Below are 20,995 nucleotides of genomic sequence, written 5' to 3'. Positions count from 1 at the left end.
ACCGTTCGTGCAGTAAACGACGGACAGCAGTCCTCTGAAGTCAAGAGGCCTGCGCTACCTATCCAGTGAAGAAACTGGTTACAGCACCCTGCCCCGAGGCAGATGGAGAGCTCGGCATTCACTTACCTAAGACATCTTACTCTACACGTCAGGCATACAGTGCACAGAGGTCCAGCCCAAAGAGCCAACCGGGTGCTACACATCACCTTTGAAGATACGGTAGTCGCCCAGTCAAGACCGGCGCCTCTGCGAGAATCAGGTGAGCGTTACAATTGGTGACCAGTGCCATTATGTGTCCACCTGAGTCCTGGCCTAACACCCCCAATCGCTTTCAGCCTCTGCCCACTCCCAGCACCTGCCTTAGGCGCCCACTGGCCTGTGCTATCACAGGCCTGCACTTCTTTGTTGTCAGTCAACCACTCTCTCAATGATCTTTGCCAGTCACTTCACAGATTGCAACTTAATCCCTAGCACTTTCCTACTTGTTACTCCTAGCACTTACCCCCCTGCCCCCTCTCTCGGCACTTGCACGCTCTGAATGCTCACAATGCCTAGTAGGACCGCCTCTCTGTGTCATTGTTATATTTGCCTTTCACTCCCATGTTCCCTCCCTGTTGCCCTGTAGGTGCTTTGAAACACAATTTACTTGATGTATAAACGCCTTACAAATGCACAATAAACAATAAATAAAATAAACTCCATGTGACCACAAGAATATCTCTTATTACCCCACTCTCATGCTTGTGAGCTGTAAAAACTCTTTCCATTTGAGATAATGTACTATTTTTTTAATATTCCATGTAAGTAGTAGAGTGGGAAACCTTGTATCAAGCGTTACAGGTGACAGGTTGCCACGCCCCTTTATCATGCCCTGAACCTCTATAAATGTCCTTACCCCCAAAAATGTTATATACATTTTATATAAATTCAATATGAATTTGATAAGAACCCTGATGTTGTGTATATAACATTTGGTATAGATTTAAGTGAACCCCTATACATTTAATGAACCCCAATAAATGTGATGACCCCAATACATTTTATATACATTTTATATAAGTTCACTAAGAATCCCAATAAATTTGATATAAACATTTGATATAGATTTGACTGAAGCCCTATCAATTTCATTGACCCCTAATACATTTTATGACCACCAATACATTTGATATACATTTGATAAGAATCACAATGAATTTGATAGAAAAATGTGATATAGATTGAATTGAACCTCTATAAATGTAATTGAACGCCAATTAATTTGATGACCCATTACATTTTATATAAACATGTTTTACATTCGATTAGAATCACAATTAATTTGATATAAAAATTTGATGTCGATTTGACTGAACCCCTATACATTTAATTGAACCTCCACTGAGTTTGCTGAGCCTTAATAAATGTTATGTGCATTTTATATAAATTCAATATGAATTTGATAAGAATCCCAATAAACGATATATATAAAATTGTATATAAATGTAAATGAACCCAACTAAATGTAATAACCCCAATACATTTTATATAAATCTGATATAAAATTGATAAGCATCCCAATAAATTTGATATGAAACATACAACTTTGAGAGCACCCCTATCAGTTTGATATTGAACTATAAAATCAAAAAGCACACATTTCCGACATACTATTGCTAGCATCTGACACATTTCTTAGTCAGTCAGTCAAAAATGTTTATTTTGGATTCAAAATCCATAAAACACATAAAACATTGCACAACAATGATCACACTTAATTGTTGTTAACAAAAGAGAGAAAAAATAAAAATAAATAACCATTCCCTTGGGCTTATATACAACACCAAAAGCCCACATAGTACATATCAAATACACTCTATTAAGGCAACACACATAAAACCTGGTTCAATAATTAATAAACATCAGACAATAAAAACGCCATCTTCGACATATGACTCCCATTCCCATTACAGTCCAGAATAAAACTCACTACGTTATTCACCTTGTAACCTCAGTATCCCATTTCTGAAGTACATTGCTCTTTTCAAGAAAGAGTGTAAGGCCCAAGCGGCCAGAACAGAGTCAGCGCTCAGAAGAAACATAATGGCAGCTCTATATTGACGAATGTTAGCCTCCCTCAGCACTGGTAATAACGTTACTCTTCGAATCCCTTCGTACCCAGGGCAAAACAATAACAAATGGGTCAGATCTTCCTTGTTATGCCCGCACACTGGGCACCCAGCCGAATCCGGGTAACCCTTCCAGTGCACTGTGTTACCCCTCAAGAGAAGACAGTCAAACCTTGCCCTTGTAATTAGCCAGCAATCTTTTTTACTAGTACCCTAAATTAGGTACGGTTGGATCTCATTTGGCCCGCTAATCATAGCATGCACAGTATCAGAATTATTCTCATGCTCTGCGAATAGTCTCTTCAAAGCAATTGCTTCTCCCAGAACACGTTTATGACTGTCCGCCTCTATTTTAGTCAGAAGAGCCACTGGTGGAGAAAGAGTACTTAGGTTTGCTTCTCCAAGTGCTTTGTCAATGTATTTAAGCCACAGGATTTTTCTCCAACCCACCCTGCCATTACTGACCTTATCATAGTATGGCAGAGGGAAGCACATTAGTTCGCCCATATCCGTATCCAAAAAATAATCGGGGCCAATGCCCACTGGTCCTGAAAAATTCCAGGTCCATTCCTTATGGATGGATAAGCAAGGGGAGCAGCTCGGGAGCCCCAATAATCTCCTAAGAAACTGGTTCTCCTTTATTTGTATCTCGTCTGTCTTCTGCAGGCCCCATAATTGTGCACCATACAGAGTAACAGCTTTTGATTCAGCCACATAGATCTTAACCACAGCATCCAGAGTTTGACCCTCACAACGCGACATAAAGCGAAAGAGTCCCCCTATTTGCTGGGTTAATTTTGCTGAGGTGCATCTTCCCAGTGAGTGTTTCTGAAAATCGAATCCCCAAATAGTCAAACACCACAGAGCATAGGTCGCATATTTGCTGGCCGTTTTCTTCCCACACATGCCATTACAGCTGATTTCTTCGTGTTGTCTTGAGCCCCAGATTACTCATGAATGCTACATATGCGTCAATGAGAATCTGGAGTGCTCCTGGGGTCCTGGCTAGCAATACTGTGTCATCCGCGTAGGCCAGTACAGGATAGACCCGGCCCCCAAAACCAATAAATCAGCCATTGTGTTAAGCAAGTCCTTCAGGAGCCCATTAATACATAGACAGAAGCCCTGTTGAATGCCACACCCAACCTTAAAACATGCTGTGCAATGACCCCCTGGCCCGCTGCGCACACAGGCCTCATTATTTCTATGTAACTCCACCAGAACCTTCAAAACATCACCTGGACAACCCATGAACCTGAGCACGGCCCAGAGTTTCCTCCTATCTACCTTATCAAAGGCAGTGCTCAGGTCCATAAATGCCAGGTACACCCCCTCACCCGGCCTCCAGGAGATATAGGTTGAGGCTCTGTTCTATTGTCCCAACCCCGGGGCGAAAGCCAAACTGTATATCAGATAAGACCAACTCCTCCGCCAGCCAGTTCTCTATGTGACCCAATAACACTCTCGCAAAAATCTTGAAGGAGGTATCCAAGAGCGAGATTGGCCTGTAGAAAAGTGGGCTAGCATGATCCCCCTTTTTAAAAATAGGGAAAATAATAGCCTTTTTCCAGGACTCGGGGTAGATACCCGTTTCCATGCATGCGTTAAACATCAACGTTAAAAGTGGTGCCCGCAGATTCAGGGGGTCCTTAAACATGTCGGAGGGGATCACATCGGGGCCGAAGGCACGATTATGAGCCTGCTGGCTAATAGCTCTAGACACATCCTCCAGCTTGAACCTCAGGCGAGAGGAACTTGAACCAGTGCTGTCTATTCCCTCCACTAAACAGACTCCCAAAGTGTTCCTCCACATTAGTGCCACCAGCCCCGTCAGCCATAAAACCACATGGACCCCTCTTCACAAACTCCCAAAACGCCCTCTGGTCCTTGCATTTAACCGCGTCCAGAAAGTCCTCCCAAGCTGCCCCTTCGATTTCCTGTTTCCTTCTGTTGATCCCTGTCCGATAAAGGGCTCTGGCATGTGCAATCTCCCTCCTACTAGGGGCTGGTGCTTTCAGAATCTTCACCAATGATCTCTTTGCACCTCTGCAACCCTCATCAAACCAGCCCTTGCTGGTACCTTGCTCACGGTCGTGAACCTTTTTGACAAAGCACTCACCAATTCTGCCGGCGGGGGGTGTACCATCATCCAGAATACCAATAACTAGGCCTATATTCTCTGAGATTGAATCAAGATGCAGATTAGCCTCCCTAATTTTCCCCCATTTGATTCTCCTGGAACCCGGAGCCACCCCCTTCACTGGATAGGCTAACATATTAGATGTGCCCCCATCCCCCAGCACCCCATTCAGGCTCAAACAGATGGGATGGTGGTCACTATTCACATCTGCTAGCACTTCAAAATTCACTGCCCGTTCCCATAGTCCCACAAGAATGCAAAAATAGTCGATGGTCGAGGAACCTACATGACTGTTAAATGTAAGATGACCAGGAATATTAGGAACCAAACGCCCATTCACAGTCCGCAGCCCCCATTCCATCAGCCAAGAATAAATTTGCAGACCTTTTACACAGCCCCTGTATTCCCTCTATTGCGGCACATAGATGCCTAAGGACATGTCCTCTGGGGGGTCTACTGGGTAATTTGGTAAACCCATGCCCATTTTAAGGTTGAAGTCCCCCCATATATACAGTTCATGTCTTCTCATGCTGGTGGCAAACAAATCCTCAATGAACAGCTTGACTTTAGCAAGCCTATCCACCTCTGCTTTGTGCAGACTATTATAAAAATTGATAATACACAGCTGCTCTCCCCCTAATGGGGAGAGACGGATTACCTGGAGAAAATCCAAATTGGTCTCAATCAACTTGACCCTACAGTTGAAGAGATCTTTATTAAGGTGGTCTGACCCCCAAAACATCTACCTCTCACCTTTGTTTTGGCTGGGATCCCAAAGCAAACAAAGCCATCTAGCTTCGGGGTCTCCAACGCCCATGTTTCTTGCAAGAGAATCACCTCATTTCCCTGTAGGAGCTCCACAATGTCAGCCCTGTCTATCTTTCCCCTTGACCCCGCAATATTCCAAGATAGCATGTGAAGTTCTAAGGGTGCCCTATTTGAGGTTTTACCTGTCCCCGTCGCCACCATCCTTGGCTCAGGGGCTTCCCAGCACTCTAAAGCACCCATCTGTCAGTCAAAATCTTTGCAGGAAGTGAGAACCTCAAAGCGATTGGCTAATTCTGGAGCACACGAGGGTACCCTTTCCCTTATACCATTCGACCCTCTTGTTATGGGGAACAACCTCCAACCTTCCCCCTTGCTACAATCAAATAAGGGGTACCATTTACCCATCCCCCTCCTATTTTGTCCCCCTGTGCCTCTTCCCTCCATACTATCCTGGAGCCTCTCTGGAACTATCTCGTTCCCCACCCTCGAGCAAAAATAGTCCAGGGAAAGTAGACTACTAAAAAGTCGGTTACTTTTGGGTCTAAGACTGCATGCAAGGTTGGAGCTAAGAAGATAACCTGCCACCGTTGGGTCAGAGAAGGTCACCACTGCACAATCACCCTCCACATTCATGGGCTTGGTACCAACCCAGCCAACTCTTCTTGCCATAAGAATGATGGTGGGATCTACCTTAGGCCCAAACAGATTAGTGTTGATCCAATGCGTTGCTTTATTTATCAACGGTACGGTTGTGTCAAAACTGCCCTTGGAAGCCCAGGTAAGCCTACATAGGGTACTGCTGCAGGGGGCAAATTAAAGATGGTTCGATCCCCCGCCTCCACAGGTGCATTTCTCCCCATGGCTAATGGCTCACCAATCATCTCCTTCCCCGTTACCCTCCCTGAATTACGGTCAACCAGATATTCGGTTGATTCCGGAATTAACTCCTTTTCTATAGCAGTTGGCATTCCTTGACTGCCCGCGACCCCCACCACGACACAGCTAGGTATAAGTACACCCTTCGGCGAGGCACCATCCAGCATAGCTCCTTTCTCATCTCCATCACGAGCCACGCTCCATTCTAGTACCTTGGAAGGTAGGGCTCTAATGAAATCATCCATTATTGCTAACATACTTGGAACCCCCGCCTTAAGTGCCTGGAGTGATTGTAAAACCATCTGGAGGGGCTTCAGTTTTTCCTCTAACAAGGATTCCAACCAAATCTTAACATCCTCACCATCACGTGAAGTTTCCAAGTCACTGCTGGAATCCATGGAGTTCCTCAAACTACTTTTCTTAGTTATATTTAGCTATTTGGTTGCAGTCTTGATAGAACAGCTCACAGTTATATTCATGTATTTCACAACAGATCAATATTCTTTAAAGCGATACATAACTTTTGTGACTGTTGTTATATATTATCGTCTCGGGAGGATAGCTTTGCGGAAACGTGCTTGCCTTGGAACCAAGATGACACGAAGCAACACAGGTTCGATCCCCTGGTCCGCCCTTAGAAACCTCTGGGTATTAAGCACGTAATAAATAACCTATCATATCAAATCATATTTTATATATATTACACGGTCCGCGGTAGCGGGCGTGTAGTTATGGTTAAGATGCTCAACTCCTAGCAAGATATATATATGATAGTTGTTAATAAATGTGGGTATCTAACAGTACTTATGAGGGCATTGGCTGTAGGCTCTTGCAGCATGTGTATATAGATGTCATTGCAAACAACAAAGCATGCAGTCTTTAAGTTTGACAGGGTGAGGTCCACTTAAACAAAAATCAGTTTGGAGTGTCGCATGAGACAGCACAATTGCTACTCCATGTATGCTAAGTGCGTGCAATCTGATAATCCTTAACAGGGCGTTAACATAGCGTTAAAAGACGATTTCGGATTGTGCAGTGGCACACTGAAACACTAGTTGGGCTGCCCCATGGTGATAAAGATGAGCTGGACCATTTGAAGTCACGTCTTATCCATGCTCAGGGCACGACCCTGTGTTGTAGAACATGTACAGATAAACAATCACAGACCCTCTACAGGACAGTCCTGCAAGATTTGACTGGCGACTGACCCATGATCAATCCCTCCTATGAAAATGGGTAAGACAATATTTCTTTAAAAAGCCTGAGGTATGGACGTGTGTTATTCATCTATAGTTATTTTACACGTCTGAAGACAGTTGCTCTATAGATGTGTTGAAATTGTATTTTTAAAATCCAAACTTGCTTTTTCTATTATCTGCCAGGTTGGGCCTATAGAAGATAACAAGCCTTTGGGAGCCTTTGCCCACTGGGCATGACGCAGCATTGCTGCATGTGGACAGACAAGGCTTGGTAGCTGCTGTTACCAGATGTAGCTGCAAGACACAAGCACTACATCTCTACTGAACAGCCCTATTATAAGCCTGTGGCTATTATTTTTCTTTTTTTTAAACTTGTTTGTTTTTGAAATGGCAGCACATGCAGAGATAGCATAAACACAAAAGCATACTTTATATCCTGACATCACAGAATGTTTCTTAAGAAACACACAGCTTCCCCTCGATTTTCCCCATGCTCCCCAGCCCCGTCTTCCCTCCTTCGTCAGCCCCTTCAGACCTCCCTTTAGTCCCTCAGTCTGGAGCCTGTGGAATTAGTTTGAGGACCTCCCGTAAGGTCCATTTGGCCGCTCGAGGTTTGTAGGTTTGGGCGGGAATTTCTGGTCGTAGTCTATAAGCGGGACCCAAATGTCCGTGAACTGATGCAGGAGACCGGCCCTGGCTGCAGTGACCTTTTCTGCCACCAAGATGTCCCAGAGCTTGGTCCACCACAGGTTCAATGTGGGGCCCTCAGATGTTTTCCATGTGCGGGCCGTTGTAATTCTTGCTGCCAAAAGCAATTGGGCGAGGACTTGGCGGATTTCCCGGACCTAGGATATGATCCCGGAACTGGAGTGCCCAGTAGAAGTACTTGTGGGCTATTTGGAATCATCACCTTGGTGATGTCCTTAATGGTGGCTATGAATCTAGTCCAAAAAGTTTGAACAATAGGAAAGGTCCACCACATATGTATGTACGATCCAGGCTGACCATTATTGCACCAACATAGGGGGCTAAGTGATTGATTGAACTGATGGAGACATGACGCGGAGTAATTCCAACGGAGGAGGAGTTTGTACACACATTCCCGGTTAGTAATGCAGAAAGAGGATGAGTGGGCTCTAGTCCCCAGGCTTGGTTGTCTAGTGAGCGTCCCAGGTCGGATTCCCACTGTATAATATATGCGGGTCTAGGGGAAAGGAGATTATCCTGGAGAAGTTTGTAGAGGCTAGAGGTCCTACCCTTCTCTGACATCTCCTGCAGGGTGAGTTCCAAGGGGGTAGGAGAGTGTGTAGCTTCCCGACAGATTAGTGGTTGCATATACCAGTTCCGAAGTTGCGAAAAGGAAAATCTTTCTGCTTTGGTTAAGTGAAAGGCTTGTTTGCAGCTTTCAAAAGCATGCGGTTGGCCATTTTCAAAGAGCTGCCCCAGGGATTCCAATCCTCCCGCTACCCAAATTCTAAAATTGAGGGGGCTAAGCCCTGGAGAGAAGGCCGGGTTATAGAAGATCACGGAGTTTGGGCTTAGGCCTCGTGCGATTCCCCTGGATTTTAGGTCCCAGTTACTAAGGGTAGCTCTGGTGGGGGTCAAAGTTTTAGTCCAGGCCCTCCGCAACAGAAGGGGGACGTGTGCAAGGAAGCAAAGGAGCACTGGGAGATGCGATTGTTCTAGTGGGACCCATTTTGGGGGATTATCCCCTATGCACCAAGCTTGGAAGCGTGCTAGCTGCGAGGCCACTTGGTAGTTGCATAGATTGGGGACCCCTAGGCCTCCATGGTGGGGGTTGCCCATCATGACTATGATTTTCCTTTGTAGCCGCATGAGGGGGGGCAGTGGGATCGCAACCGGGAGGGAGGCACAAGCATAAAGAAATCGTGGGAGGAGGTTCATTTTGCATGCTGTAATTCATCCAATGAGAGATATTTCAAGTGAGGGCCAGCGTTTGAGGTCCCTTTCCAATTCTTTAAAAAGTTGGGGGGAGTTCAGAGAGTAAACGTTTTTGGGGTGTGCCGAGATTTGGACCCCTAGGTAATGTATTGACTTCTGGTTCTTGGATAGGGCACAGGGGCCTAAGAGCTTCTAGATCTGCTGAATCTAGACCCACCCCCAATGCTGCAGACTTCCTGAAGTTAATGATGAACCCTGCGACCCTTCCAAACCCACAGAGGTCTTGGAGCGAAGAAGTTAGGGAGGGATCAATATTTGTTATAGACAACAGCACATCGTCTGCATACAGAGAGATTGTATGCTGTGCTGTGCCAGTGGGAAGCCCTTCAATGTTGGGGTTCTGACGAATCCAGTGGGCAAGAGGCTCCATCTCTAGAGCAAATAAGAGTGGGGACAGGGGGCTTCTTTGTCTCGTACCGCAGGATCGGGGGATCGGATTTGATCAATTGTGGTTAACCTGGAGCAGAGTTTTCGGAGACTGGTAGTTGGCTAAGACCATTTTATGGAAATTGGGGCCGAATTGAAAGGCTTCTAGGTTAAACCGGAGGAAGGACCAGTCCACATTATTGAAGGCCTTAGTGGCGTCCAGGGCTAACAGGGCCAGTTTATGCGAATCCTGGGAAGCTATGTATATAAGGTCGAGGACTCTACGAATGTTGTCCCCAGTCGATCTGTTCTTTATAATACCTGTTTGGTCTGCGCCAATCAGTTTGGGGAGGGTCATGGCTAGGCGGGTCGCCAAGATCTTGGAGTAAATGTTAGCGTCGATATTTAGCAAGGAAATGGGTCTATACGAGCCGTTGAACTTGAGTTCCTTGCCGGGCTTAAGTAGGAGGATGGTTACTGATTCCTGCATAGAAGGGTTGATGGAACCTGTGTTGCTAAAGGATCTAAAGAGGGTCGTTAGTGGGGCAGTAAGTTGTGGGCGGAACACTTTATAGAATCTTGTTGTGAAGCCATCCGGGCCTGGGGCTCTGGGCCTTAGGGACCTAATTGCGGTTTTGACCTCCTCACTTGTAATTGGGGCATCCAAAGCCTCTCTGTCTGGGTCCTCAAGAAGCGGCAGGGCACCACTCCGGAGGTAGCGTAGTTGTTCCTCCCTGTCCCGGGGAGTTGCCGACGTTGTGTCGGTCAGGTGGGATGTTGCCAGTCGCAGTTTGGCCTGTTCAGTGTAGTGGAGTTCGCCCTGCGGGTCGTGCAGGCCAATTATAGTGTTCCTTTTCCTTGCCTTGGCCAATTTGTCCACCAAAAATGTATTTGCCTTATTATTTATGACGTAGTAGGATTGCTTGGATTTGACCAAGAGGTGTGCCGTTTCGTCTGCGTAGATCGCTTCCAATTTCTTTCTGGCCGTTTGCAGTGCACGATGAGTTTTGGGCATCCAGCCATTCTATGACTTGCCTCTGCCTTTTGGACCTCCTCCTCTAGTTCTGTGCGGGTTTGTCGCTTTCATTTCCGAATGCTGCTCCATGGGCAATTAGTTCACCCCTGACCACGGCCTCCATAGCGTCCCAAGTGTTAGCCTCAGAAGTGTCTGTCGCTGGGTTTTCCTTGAAATAGTTCTGAATTATCCTTGCGATAGAGTCCCTGAGCGGCATGTCGTTAGCCTCTGGCTATTTTAAGAAACTTTCTCTTACGAAGTAAGATGCCATATAGATTGGGTGGCAAGCTAATGTTCCTGCTACATGTGTTAAAACAGGCTAGATGTAAACATACGGATGATGAGTGGGTGCTGACAGGCACTTGGTGTACGATCGAGCTACAAGCCGCTTTACAACATGGCTATCGACTGGGGCACATAGATGAGATATGGCATTTTAAAACCATCACTGTAGAGTTTTTTTTGCGATTACATTCAAATGTTCCTACAACACAGACAGCGTGCTTCTGGCTTTTCTTCATGTTACATGGACAAACCCACCAAACACGCCTCCATGGATGATTATTACAAACATCAGGGCATACAGATTGCTCATGGAACACATCGATAACAACCCCACTAGGCAGCTGTTAGCAAAACAATGTCTTAATTCGCTTTGGGGCAAGTTTGCACATTGAGTTCATTGGTCAAATTCAGTCATCATCACAGACCCCAATGAGCTTCATGCTTATCTATTTGATCGTTCTTATGATGTGAGCAGCTGCGTGTTCATAGATGATGAAATAGCTTGTTTGTGCTGATTATATGTGGAGGAATATCCAACATATTCTGACAATACCAATATATTCATTGCCACATTCATAATAGCTCATGCTCGTTTGAAGTTGTACGGTGTGATGGATTGTTATGGAGAATTCTCAAGAATGTGCTAATTTCCCTTACCTTTTGAGACCCCCATCAACTTTGCTGGATTTCTAGGATTTTAATGTTTAGCTGGAAAGAGTGTGAGCCTTTTTTCCCACTCTTTCATGTATTTTGATGTGTGTTTTACTTTTGTGTTCTTTGGATGTGGAGTTTTAAAACAACTCCTTTCAGACTCGCCAAGGTTTAAATACCTTCTCTGGGACTGACTACTGTCTCCCAGAGCATGTAAAGTTAAATTAACTTTACTAGTCTTTTTAAATGTACAGACCCAGCAGCACACACTATCTTCCTAGAGCGTGCTGGAGGGGTTGCCTAGCAGCCCCTGAGCGTAAAAACTCATGTAACAGTCAAATGTTACCCTTTTCTACTTGAAATGGCTGGTGGCAGTGGTTTTTAACAAACTACCATGATTTTTCCCAACCGCGAACACCGGTAGCTAAAAATCGGGTCAGCCATGTTTTCCAATATGGCCCCCAAGACCTATCTGTAAAAACAGACTCTGGTTGACTTTTTTAGCGGTTTCTTTTAGAAAACGTCCTTCTTGTGTTTAACTCTGCACGCCAAACCAGGTTTGGTCCCTTTGTTCGTTGTCCTTTGGCGGGCTTCAGTGCTGAAGCCCTCTTCTGGTGCGTGAGTGTCTGGGGTGGACAGGATTTGAGGGAGGTGCCGAAACTCCCTATGCTTAGGAGACCTGAATGCACTCTGGCGTGATTGGCCGGCTGGCTGTCTGGCAAGGACAGCCACCCTGCTGTATGAGTGACAGCCAGGCTGGAATGAATGCAGGAAAACTGTTTAAAAGCAGGCCTCTGGGTCTTGGAAAGCAGAGTCGACCACTGGAACGAAAGAACCGAAGACGAGCTGAAGACAGACGACTGCTGCAACTCCTGGTCCATCGGTGAAGCCCTGCTGCAGGTCTGAATTGCCTGAAACTCCATCGACAGAGAAGCCCTTCAAGGTTACCTTCTTCCCTTGAGTTTGGTGGGAACAACCAACTCGCAAGTCACCTAGACACCGTCCCTATACTGGATGAATTTTCTTCAGAGTGCTGTTGAAAACCGGATAGCCAGTGGGAAGAATACTAGTTTGTGGTCTTTAAGGCACTCACACCTTAACCCAATGTTTTGCCAAGCTTTTGGCCTCTTCCCTGGGCAGTGCAGGAACCTCCCGACGTCCTCCTTCTTGTCCCCACGACTGAAGCTCAGGAACAGCAAGATCTGCAAGACTTGCCAGGAACATATGCCTCAGCTACAGCTCTTCTTCATTTAAAAGGTACTGTGCAAGTGCGGTCCAGAACTCCATTCGGCCGCGGTGAAACTTTGTGAAACTTTCCCGACTTTGAAGGCTTGTCCTTCCCTAAACCAACATCTAAATTTTCGTCTGACCAACTACTTCTAAAAACCATGGCAAAGATTTAACCGTTTACTACCAGAACTGTGCTATCCTATCCAAGACTCTGAACCATTGACTTTGGCCCAGGCCTATTGAATTTAATTGCTGGTTGTATTGAACTGAAACTTTTTGCCCTACCTCTGAAAGTATTTGTGCTGTTGTTTCTTATAACCTTGTCTTTTTACCCCTTTCTAAAGTAACTGAAGTGCCATTTTGCTCCCACTTCAGGGGAGCTAAACTTGTTCCGAAACTGATTGGTTGTGTATTGTAGTATAGTAGATTGTGCTGTTAAGCTCCTCTTACTGGTGGAATGTTTTTCAACTGACTGTGTAAATAAATGTATATTCTTTTACCAAGAAACCTTGATTAAGAGTTTGTTTGAATTACTGTGATTGCTAGTCCTTTGAACCTCTTGTACTGCTCACTTTACTCTTGAGATCAGTCTGGCTACTCAGCCACTGCTACCATATTACTGTGTAGTACAGGCTTGTACCAAAGGTGAAATTGTACTGACACTTGTAGTCTTAATTGTGTGTAGTGTTCCCAAAGGGTACTGCATATGATTCTGCCTAACATGGATCAATTGAAAGAGAGGGTTCTGCACAATGATACTGATAGTACAATGAAATTACCTGTGGGGTGCTTATTTCGAATACGAACATTTAGAATACAACCTTTTTGACTTTGAAATGTTTGTATTCGAAATAATCACGCATCCCATCTCCCTGTGTACATGACTGTACAAGATCTTTCAAACTGTCAAAATCTATCTCAGCGATATTGTTAACGTTAAATGTTATACCTTTCACCTTCATACTGACAGTCCCTAGAGATGTGTGATAGGCATATGTTTTAGACCCTGCAGATACAAGCTCTACAATGTACTCACCAGGGGCTAGCTTGGGGATGTACATGATTATTTCGAATACAAACATTTCGAAGACAAAAGGGTGTTATTCTAAATCATTGTATTAGAAATAAGCACTCCATAGTTAAATCCCCATTGTAGACCCCACTCCCCCAGCCCCCTACTTACCTTTGGCGGCACACTTTGCTGTGTGCCGCAGAGTCCATGCAGCATCAGTTTCCTTCACTTCTGTGGAAAGTGAACCGGCGCTGCAGGGTCATTTTCTTTTTTTGTTTTTTTTAAAACTTTGTTTTGGATGCAGGAAACACCCCCGCCATCCCTATTCCATCATAGCGAACAACTCTAGGGCTATTACCATTACACAGCCTTGCATTGTACATGAAAAAAAGCAATAGGAAATTAGCATGATTACGCTACAGAAGACTCTCAGCATCGTGTTTGATAAAAGGACCTTAGCACTAGGACGGAGGCTTGACACATCCCAAAGGTGTAGAAGACGTGACCCAAAACCTGTATGATAAAAATGATCCAAAAGGCCAAGCAACGACTGCACCACTTTGCAAGAGAAAACAAGGTTTATTATATGCAATGGTCTTAGACGGTCCCATAGAACCAAACTGACACAGGGCCGCATGACGTCATACCCCAAGAAGTTACAGGTTATATAGCGGAAGCCCGCACATTATCATACATAGGTTACAGCATCATCCCACCACCTTCATTGGCTACCACCTATATAATACCACCCTATAGTGCCTGTACTAATTTGCCACACCTTATCTAAGCCCATTCCCCTATGCACATGGCCGACTACATCGCCATTATTGAATCCTAGCACATTCGGCTGACAGTGTATTGATACACTAATAAATCTTAACCGTCACATGATGTGCACCCCTCCGACCCAGGCACGTTCAAAGCAAGACTGGCAAGGCCAACTCTGCTTTGATAAGACAATGGGCCTTCTCATTATACCAGATACTACGGCACAGACAAGCTGCACCCATGCCCTTGTGTGAAACTTACTGGCATTACCTCTGCTCCTCCTATGCAAAATCATGCTATGTCCCAAATATGGCTCCCCTTATCTCTCAGTAATGACGTGACCAGTGTACCACTCTTGAGTCTTAATTTCAGGGATTTATTTCCTTTGGTTATGTGCCTACTTGTAATTCAAAAGTGATTACTGCTCCTTGGGTGAGTGCAGTAGTGGTCTAAAACTTTGCCTTGCCTGTTGGAATCACAAAACCTTGTGCCCTGTTCTCATGAATTTGTCCTTCAAAGCGTGCATCCCTACCCACGCTCCCCACATCTAACATTCCATTCCCAATACCTTCGAGCTCTGCAGCTGGATACAATTAGCGTTTATCTGCGCTGCACGGGTGCCTCTGACCTTGGCTTCTCTCTCTTGAAGGATGCAAAGGGGATTTCTCTTGGGACTGAGCTAAGCAGAACGGCAGCTCCACATCAGGGCCTTCATTCTGTTCATTGTGTGCTAGGCCTTTAAAACCAATATGGTGACACTCTTGCCATGTCGACCTGCTGACCTCACTTTTACCTCAATACCTTTCTGACTCCATCTTCTCTCTCCACCTACTTCAGCTCCCTTCTCACACCTCACTCAAAACATGACCTTGTGTACTATTTCTAAACACAGGGCCTATAACACACTGCCCTATCTATAACCACGGCAACCAGAACATTAATATATTTGTTGCTCATTCTGTGTTGCTATATGATGTAATTGTTTTGGTGTCAAAACTAACTACAAGTCAACCTGATCACACTGTGGCACTTACTAATAGGTTTTTCTTAGCCTAGACCTTTTTGCCTGGCTGGCACACTGTGGGCCTCATTACGAGTAGCGCAGTAAAAACGGGTTCATTACCGGCATGCCGGTAAAAGCGGGTCCGTGCTCGTATGAACCCGCTAATAGCGCGTGATTATGAGTGCGCGAGCACGCGCAAACCCCCATGCCGGTAATGGAGATACCGGCATGCTGCTAACGGCCTTCCAAACCCTGGATAGCGGCATTGCGAGACCCGCCGATCCCGGCACCACTTAGGAGCAACCCCTAAATACCGGCCCGGTAATACCACCATGCTAATACCGGGTTCGCAAAACCGGACCCGGAAATAACGTCATCGCGCAGGAACGGGAAATGGGCCGGCGGCCATCTTTAAAAACACAATCCATTGCAATCCTCCCGAACGACCAGTCGATATTTGGAGAGCACAGTGGAAATCCATAGAGAATGTCAAAGGCTACCAGGAAGACCACCCCCCGGCTGCAGAAACAGTGTTACTCCGACGCTGAGCTGACCATGTTAGCGGACACTCTAGCTGCACATACAGACATAATCCAATCCCACGACAAGAAGCGGGAGGTGCAGCAACAAAAGAGGCAAATCTGGCAGGAGGTAGCCTGCAAGGTATCAGCCGTAGGTACCACCCTGCGCAGTGTGCGGGACTGCAGGAAGCGGTGGGATGACCTCCGGTTGAGGGTACGCAATATCATGGCCAGCAATCGGAGGGAGGCCATGTCCACAGGCAGGGGTGCCCACCCCCCTGCCAAATTGATGCCCTGGGAGGAGACGGCTAGCAGACTCATCAGTCCTGAGTCCATCGAGGGATTATGCGAGATGGAGACGGGTGCAGCATCAACCGCGGAATGAGGTGAGTGACCCTGCAGATCCCTGTAGGGGAGACCATGACGTAGCACAAGTGAAGTGGTAGAGAGTCTAGGCAAGGCAATGCATGTCCCAACACCCACATGACCATATCCAAGTCCAGATGGCGGGCTAAACGCTGCCACACTGAAATGCATGCTGAGTGCCAATCCCATAACCAACACACAGCCAACACACCTGGACCTTGCCCATTTGATACATTACACAAACCCCAAATCAACGGCATGCCACCTGCCATGCAGTGAATGCTAACATGCTCCCTCTGAATACCCTGCGTGACACACCTGTAAGACATGAATGCATGATCAAATGAAAAATGAACAGCACCATCTTATGCCTCTGCCATGTCACACCATCACTGATGCCCTGCATCTCTTCTACCCCCCAGGCACCGATGAGGAAGAAGCAGCCCAGGAGACCACCATGAGGGCATCCACCTCACACCCTAAGAAGAGGGCAACCACCACCACCTCCGCTGGAGGCAAGCAGGCCACAGCCACTGCCACTGTGCCTGTGCGAGCTGGGACACAGCCAGCAACACCTGCTGCCAGTGTGCCTGACACACAACGGACCCAGCAGGCCCCACCCACACCTGTCCAAGGGGAGTCCCTGGAAGCACCCGCCTCCACTGGGGAAGAACTTGATGCCAGTGTGGAGCCTGAGGGAGACACCGAGGTGACATGCCCGGCCACCCCGAGCCCCGTGCCCACCCCCTCGCCCCAACACCTGCAGTCACCCACCTGCAGTGAAGCTGATCCCTGCCTCCGTGACTGTGACCGACCCACCTCTGAGGAGTACAGTCCCGAAAATGACATCCACATGACTGCACAACCCACCGCTCCAGCCCCCTCAAAAATACTTGAGACACGATTGTCGATGGTGGAGGCCCAACAGGAGGCCATGTTAGACCTACTCCGCCAGTACATAGCGGACGGGGAGGAAACCAGGCGGGGTATTGCCACAGCAATTGCGGGTACCACAGCGGCCATCGAAGCCAACACAGCCGCTATTAATGCATCGGCTCGGCTAATGAGGGACTGCCTGGGGCGGTGACACAGGTGCTGACTTCAATGCTGCTCCATATGCAGCGGCCACGGCTTGCAGGAGGTGTGGAACCTGCCAGAGACTCACCTACTACCTCCACACCAGCTTCATCTGTCCCCACCAGCCCAGTGCGCCAGACACGTAGGAGTGCAAGGCACACTGAAATGCCGCCTCCGGACAGGAAGAAGTCCCGGAAGTAGTGTGGGCGGACAATGGGAGTGGGGCACAAGGTTGGGGGTGAAGGGGTGCATCTTGTGGAGTCAATTGGGGTATTGGTGTTGGTTGGGGGGTTTTGGAGTTTGTTGGGGGCATCTAGGAGTTTGTTGGGGGGGTCTGGGAGTTTGTTGGGGGGGTCTGGGAGTTTGCTGGGGGAGTTAGGGAGGGGGAGTGGGCACATTATTGCTGTTGTAAATAATACACACGTTGTGATAAGAAAAATCCATGGCTGGACATTGTTATTTTCGTGTGCATCCATTTAATGTGTTACGGTGTTCAGTGCCCAACTCCCACCATTCCCTGTGTGCATATCCACATTGGCCCAGTGTCTGACTGACACATGTCTTTCATAGTCCCTGTGGGTCAGGAGTATTCGTGAATCTGTGCTTGGCGTACTGCATGGCCATCCCATGCATCATGTACTAGCAGGGGGGCTACTTCACCTCCGTCTCCATCCTCATCATCCTCACCCGGGGCATGCATGTCAATGTCAGGTGCCAGTGGTACATTTCTCGGGACGCACATGTTGTGCAGCATGACACAGGCCATGGTGATCTTTGCCACCTTCTCAGGCCTATATAGGAGTGCCCCACCAGACTTGCTTAGGCAGCCGAAATGCCCCTTCAACAGGCCAAAGGTCTGCTCTATCACAACACGGGTGCAAGTGTGCACACGAATGTACTCCTCTTCATGGCTGTTCTGCGGGTTCCGCACAGGGGTAAGTTGCCACGGGCTCAAGGGATATCCTCCTTCACCTGCAAGCAAATACAAATAGGTGTGTGTCACTCTGAGCTGGCACCTTCAGGAAGCACAGTCATGGCGGCAGCTATTTGGTGTGGACATGCACATGTCCCTGTATGTATGCAAAATGTTCACCTAGATGCATTCTAAACTGATATGAGGTGTGGTAGTCTGGATGGCGTTCAATAGATGATGCAGGGTGTAATCATGCATGCTGAGGCAGATGTGCTGTGGTAGTGCAACAATGTTTAGCCTCCAATTCATGCTGTTCATTCTTCACTATGCATGGTCACACTGACCACATTGCCACATTTGCCATCCTGTTCATTCATGCATTGCTTGCCATCACCATGGTGGCCTGGTTGTGCCTCTTACTTGTTGTCATTGATATGCATTATTTGTGATATGTGGCCCAGTGATGTGTCATGTTCCGTTTGGCCGGTACAGGTCAGGAGTGTTTAGCTCTGCATGCATTCTCCAATCACCGGCTATTGCCACCCAGTTGCAGTATGCCCCCCCTTTCCCACCCATGTATAGTATGCCCCCCTTTCCCACCCTGGTGCAGTATGCCCCCCCCCTTATGCATCCCTACACATCAGTACCCCAAAGCACTGCCATGGGACAGTTGTGCAACTCACCAAGCAGCCAGGCACGTGGTCCAGCATGCCGCTCCATGTGACGGGGTAGCGTGGAGTTACGCTGTACCATGGCATCATGTGTTGATCCGGGAAATCGGACGCTGCAATGTGTGATGATCTTGCTGGAGTCACATACCATTTGCACATTGATGGAGTGGTATTGCTTGCGATTGCGGTACACCGCCTCTTTGGCATGGGGGACTACCAATTCCACATGGGTGCAGTCGAGGGCACCAACACAATTGGGCATGCCTGCCAGTGCATGGAAGCCTACTTTGGTGTCGGCTATCTCCTGGGCAGTCCGTGGTAGGGATATGTGGCTGCTTGCGTGCTTCAGGAGGGCATCCAGCACTTGGTACAACATGCGTGAAAATAGTGGCTGTGAAATGCCATGCAGCTGTCCCACTGTGTGTTGGTAGGTGCCTGTGGCCAGGAAGTGTAGCATAGACACCACCTTTAGTAGCGGGTGGATGGCAGTACGTATTTCTATGAGGCTGCCTATGTCGTTGTGTATCATGTCCACTATGGTGGTGATGGTGTCCCGGTCCAACCGTTACAGGGTGTGGATCTGGTCAGGGGTTAGGTTGAAATGGGCTGGGTCTGGTGCGAGGGATTGGTGGCTGCCTACGAGGCACTGCTGGCTGCGCTGGTGGTATTTGCTGGGCCTGTCTCACCTTCCTTCTCCTCCTGCGTCTCCTCTGTGCTGCCTGTTGTTGCTGCTGTAGTTGTTGTAGTTGGCGTTGTTGCTGTAGTTGTAGCAGTATTGGCATGTCCTCCAGCACCATGATTGCAACAGCTAGTGGTGGCATTTTGGTGTTGGAAGGGGTGTGGTGTGTGGGTTTGCTCATTTTCTACTGGCCCAGCCTCCATTGCCTCCACTTTGGGGATTGTGTGTACCTGTGGCAGTTGGCTTGTTTCCTGATTGCTGTTTGCGGGTGGTCCGCGATGCCTGTATGGCCGGCATCGTGCAGCCCGTGATTACCGGCTTCGCAATGCCGGTATTTGCATGTCCGCGTGGGTTGGGATGTCCCCCTATTACGGGCATGCCGGTATTTGCTCCCCAAAGGGGCACAGGTACGCGCCCATGCCGCTATTAGCGGCGCTGTTAATTAGGGTGCTGCTAATACCGGGTTGCCGGGTCAGAATACACCGGAGCGGAAAACAATGCCGGTATTACCATACCGGCATCGTGTTTGCCTTACCGGCAACCTTGTAATGAGGCCCAGTATCTGCATCCCAGCAATGGCTACTGATTACAAGTTGTTATGGATAACAGACTGCAACATCTTTTTTTGTGTGTGCTGGTGTGTGCTGGCTGTGCCTTCCAGCTGCTGCAAGAGTTATTTTGTCAGACAACCTCTAGAACATGCACACACATTGATTTCACATGTTCCAATGAACATTGTCTGGCAATATAGTTGTTGGCAGTCTCTCTATACAACTTAACAAACCAGTTCAAACATTTCCGATTTGTAGAAGGCATGCCGGACAGTCTCAACTATAATCACTTACTACCATCGAGCATGGTGAATATGATCAGTGTGGATGATTTGATGACAGGGTAGGCAGAGTGCTGACCTAGAAAAGGCATTTAACCAGTATTCACATCACCACAATCTAAGCATCAGCTATATCGTGCAGAACTTGTTCAACATGGGTAAGAGTAACAGATCTATAACTTTAAATGCTAGTTATCTAGTGTTATTTAAAATCCCTGATGATAAACAACATTTAACCATGATAGCTTGACAAATGTATCCGTCCAAAACATGTTTCTTCATGGAAGCTTTTGAAGGCCCTAACAGTACACCCTACGGATATCTGTTGGTTGATTTAAAAACAAACACTCTAGAAGATTATAGATTGCGCACCAATATATTCCCACCCGGTCTACCCTCTGTCTACACCCCTAAAATGCCATCTAAAACATCTAGATAACACCCGTACAGTACCTCATCATTAGCTGTTAAAGCTTTCAACATGTTGGCACGCATATGGAGAAACATTGCACTGCCCAAAATGCTTGTATACGCCACCATCCAGCAATGCAAG

The 20,995-nt window shown here is 47.2% G+C and overlaps 1 protein-coding gene across 2 annotated transcripts in view; it reads left to right on the top strand.

Annotated features, from left to right (window-relative positions):
* LOC138497151 (uncharacterized) overlaps positions 1 to 20,995 on the top strand; it is a 572,420-nt gene that overhangs the window by 375,126 nt on the left and 176,299 nt on the right. The gene's annotated exons all lie outside the window — the stretch shown is intronic.

The sequence above is a fragment of the Ambystoma mexicanum genome, chromosome 5q (genome assembly GCF_040938575.1).
Source record: "Ambystoma mexicanum isolate Mex_15411 chromosome 5q, UKY_AmexF1_1, whole genome shotgun sequence".
Taxonomy (NCBI): Eukaryota; Metazoa; Chordata; class Amphibia; order Caudata; family Ambystomatidae; genus Ambystoma; species Ambystoma mexicanum.
This window is presented reverse-complemented; position numbering and strand designations above follow the sequence as displayed.